The sequence below is a fragment of the Bufo gargarizans genome, chromosome 2 (assembly GCF_014858855.1).
Source record: "Bufo gargarizans isolate SCDJY-AF-19 chromosome 2, ASM1485885v1, whole genome shotgun sequence".
Taxonomy (NCBI): Eukaryota; Metazoa; Chordata; class Amphibia; order Anura; family Bufonidae; genus Bufo; species Bufo gargarizans.
This window is the reverse complement of record NC_058081.1, coordinates 59,702,416-59,720,645: the sequence shown is the minus strand read 5'-3', so window position 1 is coordinate 59,720,645 and position 18,230 is coordinate 59,702,416. Positions and strand designations below refer to the sequence as shown.

Below are 18,230 nucleotides of genomic sequence, written 5' to 3'. Positions count from 1 at the left end.
AATAAAGAATATTTAATAACTGAAGCGATTGTTCTCTTGAAGGGTTGACTCTGTAGCTGGATTTTGTACTTCTTCATTGACCCATTTATTAAAGACCTATATTTAATTGCTGGATTAAGTGTTATTTATGTTTTAGGAATGGCCAGTTTTTTGTCGGGGACCTTATTCACAGAAGCTTTGGTTAACGAAGCTAGGGATATTTTTTCAGACAGGGACGTCCCAGGGTTGGGCCAGACGGCCACTATTAAGCAAGTGTTTAGTGACTTATACAACTGCTATAAAGAGAACATAAAGTCCTGGTGGGAGATTAAATCCTTAGAGAGCTATACAGGACACAAAATCGTCCCGCGGGGGCTAAGGCTCCGAGTAAGACCAGCTGACAGGATTTCCTCACCGACCCTTGTGACAAAATGGGAAGAGATACTCACGCATAGCTCTCTGAGTCTGATGAATTTACTATTAGAGGAAGAGAAAAAAGTCTTCGAACTTTCATCCAAAAAACTCCAGGAACAAATAGAAATAGCCTTGAAACTTAAAGAAGACTCGGAATTTGCTAGGCGTGAGAATTCTCTCCAAACATCTGTTGACCGCTTCCAAGGACTCATCAAGGAGCGGAAACACAGACAGTTTGTCAGAGACCTTGGTGAGTTCAAGGAAAATCGGGCATATACAACAGGACAGGGACAAACAGTAGCTTCTGAACCATCCTCCTCTGATCTCGACTCCTCTGAAACCGAGTCATACTCTAGGCCCTATACGGGCCCCTACAACGCGAATAGGCGTGGTTCTGGAAGACGAGGGAATCGAGGATGGCAGAGGGGTGGGAACTACAGAGGCAGGGGAAGGGGAGGACGAGGATCGGGGTACTCGAGTGCCTCCTCGTTTTCACCTCCCTCTGGTTACTCCGACAATACTTTGTCACAAAACCAACCGTTGTCTTTTTTAGAAAAGAGTGCTATGCCCTACGACCTACGAAACCGCAAGGACAGGGGTCAACAGGAGACCTACAGATCGTGAACCTCTCATCCAGGGGCCTCACTCCCGAGGAGGCGGGGGTCCTTAAGAGGGGTTTGTCCTTTGTCCCAACTACCAACTTTAGCCTCTTCTCTTGGACGAAGGACCTCCACCTCTTCTGTAGGAGGTTAAAGTGGCACAAATTTTTCAAGACCTCCAATAGAGAAACATGCAGTAGACTTGGCCTGGATGAAGGGGATTTTGATGATTTACAAACCCTTACTGATCTTAATAGCGAGCATAATCGGATCACAGGCTCTGGACCATTTACAACATTGAGACCTAAGAGCAGGAGAATGCCACCGTTGGCTAACTATGAACATGTCGACATCTTTTTACAGATGGTTATCAGTGATATGGAACAACTGGAACAGAGGGGACCGAGGTCCTTCAATCTCTCCCTGACGGAGATGCAGGCACTTACGTCCCTAGAAAAGGATCGCAATATTATAATCAAACCATCTGATAAAGGGGGCAATCTTGTCATCCTAGACTGTGATGCCTATGTCCGTATGTGCCTGGATCTCCTGAAGGATAAGGATGGATACAGGATCCTATCTACTAATCCGACCCAGCCTTTCTTGCTTGACTTAAAACAGATACTGGTTGATGGTCTCCAAGATAAAGTGATCAGTACCTCAGAATTTGAGTTCCTACTACCAACAAAACCCACTACAGCCACCTTCTACGGGCTTCCCAAGATCCACAAGGGGACCACTCCCCTAAAGGGTCGCCCGATCGTATCAGGAATAAACTCCCTGACTCAGAACTGTGGAGTTTATCTGGACCAGGTGTTGAGGGAGTTCGTTGTGTCCCTCCCGGCATATACGAGGGACACAATGGACTTCCTCAATAAGATTGATGCCTTAAACCTTGATCCAGACTGCATTCTGGGAAGCATAGACGTAGAATCGCTATATAGCTCGATCCCCCACCAACATGGCCTCCTGGCCATAGGATACTTTCTCCGCACAAGAGGGATACAATATAACACACACAATGAGTTTATACTAAAGCTGTTGGAATTTACTCTGACGCATAACTACTTCCTGTACAACTCAAGATTCTACCACCAGCTCAGGGGGACGGCGATGGGCAGTCCTTGTGCCCCAACCTACGCGAACCTCTTCCTGGGCTGGTGGGAGGATACACATGTATTTCCGGATGTCGCTGTTTGGTGGTCCAGCAACATACAGTTCTGGACCCGCTTTATTGACGACATATTTATTGTGTGGAAGGGTGGGCCAACAGATTTTAAAAGATTTATAGTGGATCTGAACAAAAACGAAATAGGCCTTCGCTTCACCTCTGAATATGACTCATCCACCATTACATTCTTGGATGTTAAAGTTAGCAAAGTGGGGGATAGATTATCAACCAATATATATAGAAAAACCACAGCGACCAACTCCCTATTACACTGGAGGAGCTATCATCCAACCCCCCTGAAACGAGGGATCCCTAGAGGACAATATCTTAGGGTAAGAAGAAACTGTTCAAATGATGAGGCGTTCTACAATGAGGCAAAAGCCTTACAATCTAGATTTATAGATAGAGGGTATCCTCAAACAGTACTGAGAGACGCATTTCGACATGCGGCTACCAAAGACCGAAGTGATTTACTAGTCCCCAAAGTGAAAACAACTGACTCACAACCGTTAAGGATCATATCCAACTATGATGTAGCAAATGATGATGTAAAACAAATACTCAGAAAATATTGGCCGATCCTTAGAATGGATCCTGATCTTTTGGAGATAACCACTGAACATCCCGCTGTCTCATATAGACGAGGCAGAAGTTTGAGAGACCGCCTGGTTACCAGTCACTTTGTACCTCCTACTAAAACTGGTACCTGGCTGGACAGAAAACCAGTGGGTATCTTCAAATGCGGGAGTTGCAAAGCCTGTGAGTTCCTATCCACGGCGAAAACAATTACCTGCTCAACGACAGGTCGTCTATTTCAAATTCGGGACTTTATTAACTGTACATCAAAAGGTGTGGTCTATATATGTCAGTGTTCCTGCCCCATGGACTATGTGGGCAAGACAATCAGGGAACTGAGAAAAAGGATCCTGGAACACGTCAACGACATTAAAAATAATGAGGCGACACCGGTCGCCACCCATGTAAACACCATACATGGGGGTGACTTGAGGTCTCTACGTTTTTCGGTACTTGAGGTGATCCCTCCACCTCCACGTGGGGGTGACTGGGACAGAATGATCCTGCAAAAGGAGAGTCAATGGATCCACAGGTTCTGTTCCCAGTCCCCACGTGGCCTTAATGAAAGGCTGACCTTTTCGTGTTTCCTTTGACCCTCAGTTTCTTGGTGCGTCAATAATGTATTGACAGGGGGCGTTTAGATGTATATACCCCCAGTAAAATGTCCATCTGAACCTTAATTACTGTCCGTTCCGCGTATTCCTGGGACATCCCTTTCTGTGTTTTTCCTCCCCCCCCCCCCCTCTTTCCCTTCCGCTTTTCTCCTCCCCCCCCCCTCCTTCCTGCCTTTTCCTCTATGTGTGTGTTTGTATATCCCCTATAGCTATATAGGCTCTAGTGATTAGATGGTCCCTTAAACTGGACCAGGTGCGCAAAGCGCCGAAATATGATTATTAAAAACACATGAATGACAATGGATTCATTGTGTACTCGATTTCCCCTGATGCACCTTTACGGGGAAAAATAGTTATAATGACATTATCTCACACATTAGTGCTAGTCCTAACCCCACCGTATAGTCCCTCTGAAAAGACCGATGACCATATGACCATAACCAATATATACCAAGTCACTGCATATATGACATAGAGGGCAGTAGGTGTCCTTAGATAATTATGCATATAGATATAAATAATAATAAACTGAGATCCACTCCATCTGTAATGTGAGGGCCGCTGTATCACTAATAAACTGACTCTGGTATATCAAACATCAATATTATTGGTGCGTCAATAATGTTCCCCTCACTACTATATATCTGAAGTGGGATAATGTGCACGATGCGGTTCAATTACCGGATGCACCGTGCGCTCCACAGGCAACAACAGTGACAAGAATCCGGAAATGGTCATACGAATGGGCGGAAGTGCGCGTGCGTTCCACTGTGGAACGCACGCCCAGACTCGGCACTCCACCCACAATACGCTGGATATCTAAGGCTACTTTCACACTAGCGTTCGGGCGGATCCGTTCTGAACGGATCCGCTCATAATAATGCAGACGGAGGCTCCGTTCAGAACGGATCCGTCTGCATTATTTTTAGCATAGAACAGCTAAGTGTGAAAATAGCCTAGTACGGATCCGTCCAGACTTTCAATGTAAAGTCAATGGGGGACGGATCCGCTTGAAGATTGAGCCACATTGTGGCATTTTCAAACGGATCCGTCCCCATTGACTTACATTGAAAGTCTGGACGGATCCGCACGGATCCGCACGCCTCCGCACGGCCAGGCGGACACCCGAACGCTGCAAGCAGCGTTCAGCTGTCCGCCTGTCCGTGCGGAGGCGAGCGGAGCGGAGGCTGAACGCCGCCAGACTGATGCAGTCTGAGCGGATCCGCCTCCATTCAGACTGCATCAGGGCTGGACGGCTGCGTTCGGGTCCGCTCGTGAGCTCCTTCAAACGGAGCTCACGAGCGGACCAGCGAACGCTAGTGTGAAAGCAGCCTTAGGCTGCGGTGGCGGGATGCGTTCCACAGTGGAACGCACGCTCACACCACATGCCTGCAGCGTAGCTACACCTGTGGCCAATACATCTGAATAATCAAGAGGGCTATAAAGTGGGTAGTGACAGTCAGACAATGACTCTGGACCGCCATAGGGATTGCAAGGGAGGACTGGACCGTAGGACAACTTAAATGTGAGTAACCCCATAAGACTGCTATAAATCGGCTCAAGATATATGAATACATCTTCTCTCATTAGTTAATGTCTTGAATGCCCAGGCTCCATTCATCCACCTGATATATCTGTGAGGCCAGACTTACGTGATCTAGGACCTTTTCAAGGTAGCATCATTTATTTTGGTGGTGGTTTCCTGGATTGACTGGAGACACAATAAGTATGTATATGTATATACTCCTCTCTTTTTCAGCCATATATCTATATCACATAGGGACGCTCGTCCTATAACATGACGACCTGTGCCCTGTTGGCATACTATACAAGGAGTGACATCAAAACACTTAGACAGAGTGAGTTACCCATTAACACTATGTGACTAGCATGGTGGTGGGCACACATTTATCAGGTGATGATTTAGTGCTGATGACGACCTGTAATTATACATATATGTCTCTTCTTCCTTTCTGTTTCCTTTTACAGAATCCTAATCTGAAGTCCTGCATCTATGTACTTGATAGCCATGCATCGATGGTTGATTATGTCGGATGCTCCCTTAAACTCTCTTTAATACTAATAATATCATGCAAAACCAATAGGTCCAGTCCGAACTGCCATTTGTGCAGTAACAGACATTATCACACTAGGGATGGTGAGAGAGATTCACCAATAGAGTGGTCCCATTATCTGGGCCTTTATCCTATCAGTGTGATATATAGGCTATATGCTGCTGACCTGATGCAGCATTTTCTACACCTCATTATTTAATTTAACGGAAAGATTCATTCACCCCCTGATGATCCCACACCGTGGGGGAAACGCGTTGGGGTATTAGTGTATTGCTTTGATTCGGTCCATATATCTGGGTGACCGCTTACACCCCTATAACGGAGTGTCTTTTAATGAGTAAGTCCGGTGCGCCACGTACCTTTTGATATTTTTATATCACCAGGGATGTATACATGGCGCACTAAATTTATGTTTGTTTTTGTCTTGCTGTCCATAGAGGTCCCCCACAGAATAGGCTCATCTCAACAGGGAGGGCTACCTAGGATCTGTTAGCCTTAGGCTGGAGGACAGGGAGTCCCCACCATCAGGGGCCGTCCCTGGGCAAAGGGTTTAGCACAGGGTCCATAATAGGGACATTGTCCTTGCCCACAGCTAAACCCATCTAGTCGGATAGGTGGTGGACCAACCGTGGACACTCGATATGTGTTGAGATAATAAAGAATATTTAATAACTGAAGCGATTGTTCTCTTGAAGGGTTGACTCTGTAGCTGGATTTTGTTAACCCAAACACCATATGGCGTGCTGATATTCTCTTTCTGCAGATAATCTGCAAAAAGAGAAAAAATACCTTAAACAAACTTTTGGTTATTAAAAAGATCAGGAATTGACTGTAGTTTCTGTGTCTCACCACTAGGTGGAGCCTCCTGTCCAGGAACTGCAGACTGAGATATCATTAGCTTGCCTGGGAAGATTCCTGAGACCTGTGGATGGACGACTTGATGTGTGGATGGGCGTTCTTCAAAACTGCCAGGTAAGCTGCTGACCCATAGGACATCTTGATCTTGATGAGGTCCGGTCGTCGCTGGTCCGCTGTCAGGATCCACAAAACTGTCCCCTTGAGCTGCTGCATTGGGATTGCTGAAAAAAGCCTTGAAACGAGATGGCCGCTTCTGATGATGATGCTGGGCAGCAGGAGATGATGCGCGGCTCCTGACCCGACTGTCACTACTATGGACCCGCCTATCAACAGACCTGGAAGACGGAGAATCCTACGCCTTGCACGTTTAGCTCTTTTGTGAGGTAGCGCTGGGAACTCCGCCTCTACCAGTCCATCACTGACAGGTGCCGCCTCCGGAACAGCATCGGTCTCTCTGCGCCGCTCTTCCTCAATCGCCGACAGCGCCATAAGTTCAGGCTGGGCAAAGCAGTGCTGCAGCCACTCTTCTCCGTCGGCCGCTTCAGCTCTTCTAATCAGCTGCTGTAAAAGGTCTTCCATCCTGTGCTCAGGTCCTGATCTTCTTAACACTGCAGCAGCTGATAGCGATGTCCCGTCTTTTATTTCCACAGGGATTCAAGCTACAGGACTGCTTCTCCAATCAGCTGATGAGGATTTTCCCGCCGCTTGTGCAACTGGCCAATCATCTTCCTGAGATCTGACAGCTGTCAACATCCAACATAAAACCAGGTAGGACCTGTCAACATAAGAGAGGGGGGGGGGGGGGGGGGGGGTAAGCAACCACACAGCAATACTGAAACTGCCAGAACATTAAAACCACCTGACAGGAAAAAGTGCCCATGTCCCCATGTGTCGCCCAAGCTATCTGCTCTGGGGGGCCCCTGCATTTGTGGGTCTGCTCTCCTGAATATAGATGCCAATGGCATAGGTAGGTTTAGCGTAGGACCTGCCTCACTGAGACCACCTTGGCGAGGGTAGGTCGGCATAGGTGTGTTTTGATCAAAGTATATTGGCTAAGAGTCTCAGATTTTATTATATCAGAGTGAGGGCTTAGTCCATATATAATGCTTGCATCTATCAGGTTTTTTTTTTCTGTAATTTTTTTCCTGATAAATAAGCAGTTGTGATGTCACAGCACATAGTCAGTTTGAAACACACTTGTGATGTCATAATACCTGTAGCTTACATGACTCTAAAACATGTGATGTCACAGCAGTTTACCTGACTAAATCCCACTCATGTGACAGCAGTGTACCTCAGTGATAACCACTAGTGATGTCACCGCAGCTTACCTGACAGAAACACACTTGTGATGTCACTGCAGTTTACCTGACAGAAACACACTTGTGATGTCACAGTAGTTTACGTGACTAAATCCCACTAATGTGACAGCAGCATACCAAAGTGAAACCCGCTTGTGATGTCACCATGGCTTGCCAGACAATACACTTGTGATGTCACAATAGCTTAACTGACAGAAATACGCTTTTGATGTCACAACCAAGTACCTGAATCACTCTTGTGATATTACAGTGACCTAGCCCAGAGCAGAGTTCAAGAATGGTATGTGGGCTCTATGGGGGTCATTTATCAAACTGGTGTAAAGTAGAACTGACGTAGTCGTCCATAGTAACCAATCAGATTCCTCCTTTCATTTTCCAAAGGAGCTGTCCAAAATGAAAGGTGAAATCTGATTGGTTGCTATGGGCAACTACGCCAGTTCTACTTAACCCCAGTTTGATAAATGCCCCCCTATATGCATTACCATCTGATAATTTGATGACAGTGGGGTGCTAGCTATGGACCACATCACCCATGGCTCTTCCCCACTGCTGTACCAACCCCCCAGTAAGGCTGCATTCACACGTCCGTGGAACACGGACCGTGAGATACCGGACTGGCATCCTGCTTAGTGCAGGAGCGCACGGCGTCACTGGTTGCTATGACGCCGTGCGCTTCCTGCTGCAGCCGCAGTACAGTAATACACTCATATAGATCATACGAGTGTATCACTGTACAGTGCGGCAGCAGGAAGCGCACGGCGTCATAGCAACCAATGACGCCGTGCGCTCGGATGCCAGTCCGGTATCTCACGGTCCGTGTTCCACAGACGTGTGTATGCAGCCTAAGGCTACATTCACACGTCAGTATTTTCCTATATCCCGATTTTCGTTCCGTTTTTTGCGGATCCGTTGTTCCTGAAAATGTTTCCGTATGTCATCCGTATGTCATCCGTTTTTTGCGGATCCGCAAAAAACAGAAACATGTATAAATTTCAATAATCAAATAAAGTTGTTTGGATTTCTTTGAAAAAAAATTGAAAAAAATAAAATAAAAATTGTTATGTGTTTCCAGGAACGGATTCCGCATAAAACGGATGACATACGGAATGACATCCGAATGTCCTCCGTTTTTTGCGGATCCATTGACTTTGTATTGTACCAGGATCCAAATTTTGCGGAAAAGAATAGGACATGTTTTATATTTAAACAGACAAGCGGAACGGAACAACGGAAACAGACAGCACACATTGTGCTGTCCGATTTTTTCCAGGACTCATTGAAAATGAATGGGTCCAGATTTGGTCCTGATCTGTTCCGCAAAAAAACGGAACAGATCAGGAAAGAAAAAACGGACGTGTGAATGGACCCTAACAGTGATATATGGAGGGGGACTATTATTCTTTATAATGCCTGTAGGACCCCTGTGTATATGTTACATGTAATGTTGAGCAAATCAAAGTTTCTGAGCAAAGTGGACTTCGAACCGAATTTCAGGAAAAAATTGATTTGTCACGAAGCAGAATTTCCTTGTGCTTCATGGTAATAAACATTTTTTTTCCTAAAATGTCAGATTTTTTTTTATACTTTTATCCTCATCCACTTGCTCGCGGAGAAGCCGTCCGCTCCTGTCTTGATGTCAGCGGTGACGTCACCGTGCATGCCCAGCGTGATCATCACGCTTGCTGCAGGTCTTTCAATCAAGATGGGAGCAGGCGGCCTGAGGTGAGTATAATATTTTTTTTACCCCTGAAAGGCTTAATGTGAGTCACAGATGCCTCGATCAGGGGCGTTGCTAGGGTCTCCAAAGATCCGGGGCCCGAGCCCCAATGAATATTTCCCAATTCTCTAAGTCAACCAATCGCAAGCCCCCCCCCCCCCCCCCCCCCCAACCGCTCCCCCTGCAAACACTAGCACTGAAGACATTTTACAGCTATACAGCAGCACATACCTGTCACATCCAGGGCCTCCAGGTGAACCAGGGCCTCCAGAACGTCTCTCAGCCGCGCCTCGTCTCAGCAGAGTGTGACACACAATGTTAAAGGGCTTCTGTCACCCCCCAAAACTCATTTTTCATTTTTGGGCATATTAAAATCCTTATTGGACGACTATTCCCTATAGGGCTCTTACCTTGTTCTGTGGCTTGGTTTCACAAAAAATCTAGCTTTTAAAATATGCAAATGACTTCACTACGAGCAAGTAGGGCGGTTACTTGCTGGTAGCCGCCGCATCCTCCTTTAAAAAAAACGCCCCCTCCTCCTGTTCATTGACAGGGCCAGCGAGTGCTCTCCTCCTCCGGCCTGCCCTGTCTGCAATTCAAATCCCGCGCCTGCACCTTACGTGTCTTCATTTGGCGCAGGCGCTCTGAGAGAAGGACGCTCGCTTCCTCAGCACTCCCTCAGTGCGCCTGCGCCGATGACGTCTGGTTTAGAGGTGAGGTAAGAGCCCTATATAGGGAATAGTCATCCAATAAGGATTTTAATATGGCCAAAAATGAAAAATGAGTTTTGGGGGGTGACAGAAGCCCTTTAATAGGAAGACCACGGCACTCAAGAGAGAATGTTGCATAACTATCTTATTTATTTTCTTATATTTTTTTGTTTTATATTTTTTTGTGTATATATATTCATCCAGAAAAAATTAATTCATAGTGGTATACTAGCAAACGTTTCGGTCTTATCCAAGACCTTGTTCATGGCCTGAGGGTACTTTCACACTTGCGTTGTTTGATTCCGGCAGGCAGTTCCGTTGCCTGAAATGGCAAACTGTATGCAAACGCATGTCATTTTTTCTGACTGATCAGGCATCTTTCAGACTGATCAGGATCCTGATCAGTCTGAAAAATGCCTGATCGGTCAGAAAAATGCATTGCAATACCGGATCTGTTTTTCCAGTGTCATCAGGCAAAACGGATCCAGTATTTATATTTTTCTCATTTTTAAAGGTCTGCGCATATGCAGACCAGAAGGACGGATCCGGCATTCCGGTATTTTGAATGCCGGATCCGGCACTAATACATTCCTATGGAAAAAAAAGCCGGATCTGGCATTCCGGCAAGTCTTCAGTTTTTTTCGCCGGAGATAAAACCGTAGCATGCTATGGTTTTCTCTTTTGCCTGATCAGTCAAAACGACTGAACTGAAGACATCCTGATGCATCCTGAACGGAATGCTCTCAATTCAGAATGCATGGGAATAAAACTGATCAGTTCTTTTCCGGTATTGAGCCCCTAAGACGGAACTCTATGCCGGAAAAGAAAAACGCTAGTATGAAAGTACCCTGAGTGTTATGAGTAGTAGAGGCATCGGATGGCGAAAATAAATAAGATATTTATGCAACATTCCATCTTGAGTGTCGCGGTCTTCCAAGTAACATTTGTATTATACTTACCACTGAGCACCATCCATACTAAATGAGTTCAACTCTTACTTTCAATCGAGTGTGACACACAGACATCTTAGCTTCCTCACTTTTCTCTACCCCCAAATACTATCCTGAAGAAAAATGAGTGCCCCCCATAGTAATAGTACTTCTCATAGTCCCACCAATAGTAATTCCCTTCTAGAATGCCCTCATTAATAATACTGCCCTCTACAGTGCCCCCCAACAGTGATAGTGCTCCCCAAGAGTGCCCCCATTAGTAGAAGAGCCCTCCGGTATTAATAATGTCCTTACAGAGCCCCATATAGAAGTAAGGCCCCCCTATTGTTATCCCAGTGATAATAAAGTTTTCTACAGACCCCTCAGTAGTAATAAGGCCCCCTATAATGCTCTTAATAGAAATAATGTGGATCTATAAGTCCCTCCTATAGAGCCCCCAATAGGAACGCTTAATGTCCCCTGTCCACACAGTGCCCCCAGTATTTATATTGCCTCCTACTGTTATAATGCTCGCCTTGAAGCGCCCCCAGTATTTATAATGCCCCCTGTAGTTATTTTCCTCCGTTTACTGTCCACAAAAATGATAATTCCTCAGCCCCTCCACCATACAGTCCCATGTAAATAACATCACCCCCTCCCCAGCCACCTTCAACATACAGTCCCATGTAAATAACATCACCCCTCAATATTCAGTCCCATGTAAATAACATCACTCCACCCCACTGTCCCACACTTCAGCCCTAACATACAGTCCCAGTTAAATAACTACAACTCCCAACATTGCTCTGCCTCTCACACTGAGTAATCTTCACTTACCTGTCCTCATGTAGCAGATCTCACCACAGCTATTTCCCAGGACTTCTCTTCACTGCTGAGCCATCCTGTCCTGCACTGGTCACATGATGGTGACATCATCGCAGGTCCTTTTCAGCTACTGCATTTAGAACTGATCACATGGACTGTGATGTCATCACAGGTCCTTCAGTTCTTGCATTGCATTAGATTTAATTGTATTGACATCCTGAGGACGGCAATACAGTTGTATCTAGCTGGCAGGCAGGACATTTGGGGCCTGGGACATAACATCAGGGGCCCAGGCCCCGAATGTTATAATCTAGCAACGCCCCTGGCCTCGATCAATGTTTAATGTGCATCTAAAGGGTTAATTGATGGGGCGGTGCGATCCCTGTTCCCCGTCATTGCAACCGCTCCATACAATGGAAAGCGATTTGTGCCGAATTCATTTGTAACAAATCAAATTTCGTGTTGAAATTCGGCAAAGCAGCAGAATTGAATTTTTTGCTCATCTCCGGTTACATGTATATTAGAGCCGATCCATAAGTCGGTATTCTACGGTGCGTTTGCAGTATTCGGGTCTTAGTTGCCCCGAGTTTAGCGACTACAGTGATTTTATCAATGGCTTACTGTGCCGTCATCTACGCAATAGGATCCTATCCGGCTCCTGATAATGATGGAGAGGAATGGAGCATCCTTTCCATATAAACTAGCACTAAAGGGATAACCTCAGAAGCTGGAACGGTTCCATTGTGGGTGATGCTTCAGTCTTCTTCCCGCTATGCAGAAGTATTTCCTGCTGTTTAAAGGAAATGGAAAGTATGTCACCCTGACATTCGACTGAAGCAGAGCCAATCGGCCCTTCCTTTCTCCAGCTGTAGAGGTGTCTATTCCCAGATTACAATGGGCGTGCCGAGCATGAACATGCTGATGCCGATGGCTTAGGGCTCATTCAGACAAGTGATCTTTCTTGGCAGCACCTGGATTGAACATTGACAAATTGCAGTCAATGGGCCAACTCATGCCATTTTGATTTTGTGGTTCTTTTAGAGATTATCTCAGCATGCGCCATCTTCGTCCTTTTTTTTTTTTCATGCTGGACTGGCTGATTCAAGTCCATGTGTCCATAAAAATCATTGTGTGTGGTCCGTTTTTCAGTATATGATTCCTAGGAGATGCTGAGTGGGCATTCTTCAGAGGTTTTTTGGCAGACGTGAAAATGGATGATGTATTGATGTCGTATGAACGGAAAATGTGGACAAACTGAATCCAGTCGGAGACGATCCTGACTCAACATGGACGAAAAATCAGCACTAGGCCTCATGCATACAAACGTGTGCCAGCCGTGCCTGTGCTGAAGACCGTAAATTGTATTCGACAGTCCGCACAATTTTTTTGCAGACAGTCCGCACTACTTTTTTGCAGTGTGGAGGCACTGACAGAAAATGGGTCCACATCCGTGATACAGTGCGCACGCAACCGGTGCCTGTATATTGCGAACCTGCTGTTTGTGGGCCAAGATACATGCACGGACCTGCTACGTTTGTGTCCATGATGTCCATCACGCGTCTGAACAAGCTCTAAGAAGGACTCAAGCTCCTAGTTGTGGACCAAGGATTGGAGTAGCAGACAGACCGGCATCGGACTAGGAACTTAAAGTGGCCCTGGAAAAAATACTAAAAGTGGCTCCGCTCTGTAGTTAGGTCCAATTTGATGGAAGGCAGGGCCAGCAATACCATATTGCGGCACATTATACCACCCAAACAGAGCCAAATACCACAGTGCATCACAAAATACTGCCACCAGCAGCACAAAATACATCCCCAAAAACTTCCAATGGCCTGCTCTGAGGGGGGCTCAGACGGCCCCCTGGGAAATTTCCCCGTAAGGGCTATGGCCATTCCGCCCATGCAGACAGCGCTGCAGCCTGAGACGGTGAGTGACCACCGGACACCAGGCACTTGACTCGTTCCTTTTTTCTTACTTTTTCTCCCATACACAGAGCCTGTGGTACACAAAATACACAGTAAAGTCACATAACCACATTTTAGCAGCAACCGTATGGTGTTGACCCTTTTAGCAGTGAACCACCAGGTCACTGCACAGGCGATATATGCAATTCATCCAGGCACTATATGACACTAAGAAGACTTTATCTGGGCACTGTAGGGTATATTAGGTATTTTTCACACTCTCGTTACATTTCCAAAAAGTGGTCTGGAGGAGGTGGGTCACAGACAAAACCTCCGCCTCCCTATTCATTTGTCAATGTGCGCCTTAAAACTGGTACAGATTACACCAGAGCTCTACTCCAGCTGCAGTAGATTTAAGCTCTGGAGCACAGGCAGCCCGACATGCACCATAATAACTAAGGGACATACGCCTCTATAATTGTGATCGTCTCACTCCAGCACAGGACAAATCATGGCCGCCGTACACAATGCCAGTCATAATAATGCTGCCCCATCATGTATTTATAAAGGCGGTGCAGTCTCTGTTTATGGCACTGTCATGGCAATGGTGGCACTGTTGTGTGGTTGTTATTTGCACACTGTGTAGCACTGTGTTTTCACAATGATTGGCATTGTCCTTTACTCATTGCAGGACAGAAAAGATGGCTTTGGAAAGAAATCGCACAAAAACCCCCGCCATCCGCACTGCTTTCTCTTTGAAAGAAAAAACCTGCTGGACGTGATTCCAAGTTCTACTATTCATGTGATCTGTGTACAGAGGTGAGACCTAAGCACGGATGCATCATACCGCTCCAGTCCACACCCTTAATGAGCAAGCAGGATGACTAAGACTGCAGGCGGCAAGATAAAAAAGTAATCTGGACAGTCCTTTTGTAATTTTCCCTTATAAGGAAGAATTCTCAAGCGGCAGATTGTTTGCAGAATTCTCTGCACATGTCCCAGTCATCTGAATGAGGTTCGCAGAAAGACTGACATTTCTTATGGCAGTCTTAACAAAGAAATAATCTAGTGTAAGTTAAACCAAATTTAAAGGGTTATTCCCATCACAGACAATGGGGGCATATCGCTAGGATATGCCCCAATTGTCTGGTAGGTGCAGGTCCCACCTCTGGGACCCGCACCTATGCCGAGAACGGAGCGGGGAGTGTGGTGGCTGGAGGATCCTGGGTTTCCTGGAGTCCAGCCACCGCCAACTGCTCTCCCCATACAAGTGCACCGTTCTTGCGAGGCTACCGTTCCCATTTATTTCTATGGGGCCAACGGAAACGGCCTAGTCAGTGCTTGGCTATTTTCGGCAGACCCAAAGAAATGAATGATAGAGGGCGGCTGCGCCTGCGCAGTGAGCCCTCTGCCGCCTTTCCCGCTCTGTTAACGGTGTAGGTGCACCTACCAGACAATGACAATATGCCCCCATTGTATGTGATGGAAATAGCCTTTTAAAGAGCACACCTCTTAAAGGAATATTCCTAGCTGTCGTAAATTTCAGTTTTTGGTCCACCAACCACTCGTTCTAAAAAGTGTGAAATTTACCATGAATTATGCCGGACTGAACCCCACCACTGCCATTCTGACTGCTTGACTTTCTCCTCCAGGAATTGGCAGAAATGGATCGGCGAGGTGAGAAATAGTGTTTTTCTTTTTTTTTCTTTTACAGCACTTAGTTTTTACGCTGGAATACCCCTTTAAAGCGAATATATCAGTTCCGAAACACACCCCGAAACTAGAGTACACGGTGTATATCTGGTTATGTAATTCACTTTCATTCTGACGCTGTTCTCTGACAAACCAGCAGGACAATGCACTTATAGGACTCCTCTTTGAGTCCTCTCCATTATGTGTGTGAGCTCAGGAGTCCTCCCAATGATCATTTTACTGCTGGTTTGTGGGAGCACATAGCTTGCCTCTGGTGTTCTCCAAACAGGGGGAACATATGGCAAAGTAATCTAGATTATATTCGCTGTAATACACGATAGGTGAGAAACATACGCTTGTACTTCCTCAAACTAACACTGGTGTTTCCTCTCCAATCGGCAGTTTTCAGACAGCACGCTAATAAATGGGAATGTATAAATAGCACCTAAACGTGGTACTTAATGTCTGCATTTGGCGAGCAGTATATTTCGTCCAGACCGTCTATGATGGAGTAGTCTCTGAGCAGGCTGGGTTCAAAACTATGTCCTCTTGTAGCAGTTTTTCTTCTTTAAATATTCTCTCCTCTTTTACCTTGTTGATTCCCTTTATGTATTTAAAAGTTTCTATCATATCCCCTCTGTCTCGTCTTTCTTCCAAGCTATACATGTTAAGCTCCTTTAATCTTTCCTGGTAAGTTTTATCCTGCAATCCATGTACTAGTTTAGTACAAATCTTTGTGTCATCAGCAAAAAGACACACCTTACCATCGAGGCCTTCTGCAATTTCGCTGATAAAGATATTAAACAATATGGGTCCCAGAACAGATCCCTGAGGTACCCCACTGGTAACAAGACCATGGTCTGAATATACTCCATTGACTACAACCCTCTGTTGCCTGTCCCTCAGTCACTGCCTAATCCATTCAACAATATGGGAGTCCAAGCTCAAAGATTGCAATTTATTGATAAGCCTTCTATGTGGGACAGTATCAAAAGCCTTACTAAAAGTCTATATAAGCGATGTCTACTGCACCTCCACCATCTATTATTTTAGTCACCCAATCAAAAAAATCAATAAGATTAGTTTGACATGATCTCCCTGAAGTAAACCCATGCTGTTTTTCATCTTTCAATCTATGGGATTTTAGATGTTCCACAATCCTCTCCTTAGGTATGGTTTCCATTAATTTCCCCACTATTGATGTCAGGCTTACTGGCCTATAGTTGCCCGATTCCTCCCTACTACCTATCTTGTGAATGGGCACATTTGCTAATTTCCAATCTTTTGAGACGACTCCTGTTACCAGTGATTGGCAATCTTGGCTTGCTGTCAGTGAATGCAAAATCTTTATTTACATGGGTAAAGGGCTCATTAATTTTATGAGCTCTCTTGTAATGAAGTGTGCACCTGTGTCAGTAAGATATGTTCATTGGGGATTTTCAGCCTCTAGAAATAAACTAAAATGAATAAGATCTCAAGTGCGCCCCCCTCATACCTTAAAGACTCATCGGTCCTTGGACTTCTTATATGTGGCTAGTGAAAGCCCATGGCATACTTGCCAAAATTCTTGTTGGTAAATTTGGAATTGGGACTTTTAAGCCCTGAAAACTTACAAAATTCATGCTCAAAGGTCACTTTATTTCAACAGAACAGACTTTGCATAAATCAGTACTACAGGTCAATATAAGAAACTTTGTAACATATCTTATCAAAAAAAAGCTTCTTCCGCCATCCCAACCCCTTATAAACTTACATTCTCTGCTAAGTCTGTCCGGAGAGACAATACGTATGGTAGCTCACTGAATGATACCCATTGAAGTCTATGGGAGTTGATTTGCATTACCCTGGCAAGGCCACTACAAAGTGGACAGAGCTTTCACCTTCCCATTCCGTCCCCTGTTTAGTCCCTAGTGTTGGTGGGGCCTAAAAACAGCTGATTGGTTTGGGTGCTGAGTATTGGACCCCCACCGATTTGATTCTAAACCTGATGTACATACAGTGGCATGAAAAAGTATTGGCACCCCATGTCAAAATGTTACTATGAGTAGTTAAGCAAGTTGAAGATGAAATGATCCTAAAAAGCCATAAAGTTAAAGATGAAACACACTTTTCAACATTTTAAGCCATATCAATGTATTATTTTTGTTTTGTACAATTTTAAAGTGAAAAAAGGAAAGGAGTACCTTGCATGGGAGCCCAAGGAGATTTGAGTGCTCATATAACCTGTTTGGGTTAAGGCTTGTTCACAATCATCGTTAGGAAAGGCCAGGTGATGCAAATTTCAAAGCTTTATAAATACCCAGACTACTCTAACCTTGTTCCAAAAACCAGAAGCCATGGATTTTTCTAAGCAGCGTCCCAACACTGTGAAAATGAAAATGGTTGAGACCCACAAAGCAGGAGAAGGCTATGAGGAGATAGCAAATCATTTTCAGATTTCCATTTCCTCAGGTCAAAATCTAATTAAGAAATGGTAGTTAACAGGAACAGAGGAGGTCATGAGAAGGTCTGGAAGAGAAAGAAAAATTTCAGAGACAGCTGCTCGTAGGATTGCTAGAAAGGAAAATCAGAACCCCTGCTTGACTGCAAAAGACTTTCAGGAAGATTTGGCAGACTCTGGAGCCGTGGTACATTGTTCTACTGTTCAGCGACACCTGCACAAATATGGCCTTTATGGAATAGTTAGCAGATGAAAACCGCTCCTGCGTCCTCACCACAAAATTCAGCATCAGAAGTTTGCAAAGGAACATCTAAACAAGACTGATGCATTTTGGAAACAAGTCCTGGTGACCGATGAGGTTAAAATAGAACTCTTTGGCCACAAAAAAAAAGGGCACAAAATGTC

At 45.2% G+C, this 18,230-nt stretch overlaps 1 long non-coding RNA gene across 1 annotated transcript; it reads left to right on the top strand.

The window, feature by feature from the left end:
• The first annotated feature begins 6,278 nt into the window (after positions 1-6,278).
• LOC122926207 lies at positions 6,279-14,689 on the top strand. The gene is made up of 3 exons (XR_006387654.1): positions 6,279-6,400; positions 6,937-7,054; positions 14,385-14,689. It is a non-coding gene; the product is annotated as an uncharacterized LOC122926207 (long non-coding RNA).
• Positions 14,690-18,230: the final 3,541 nt, after the last annotated feature.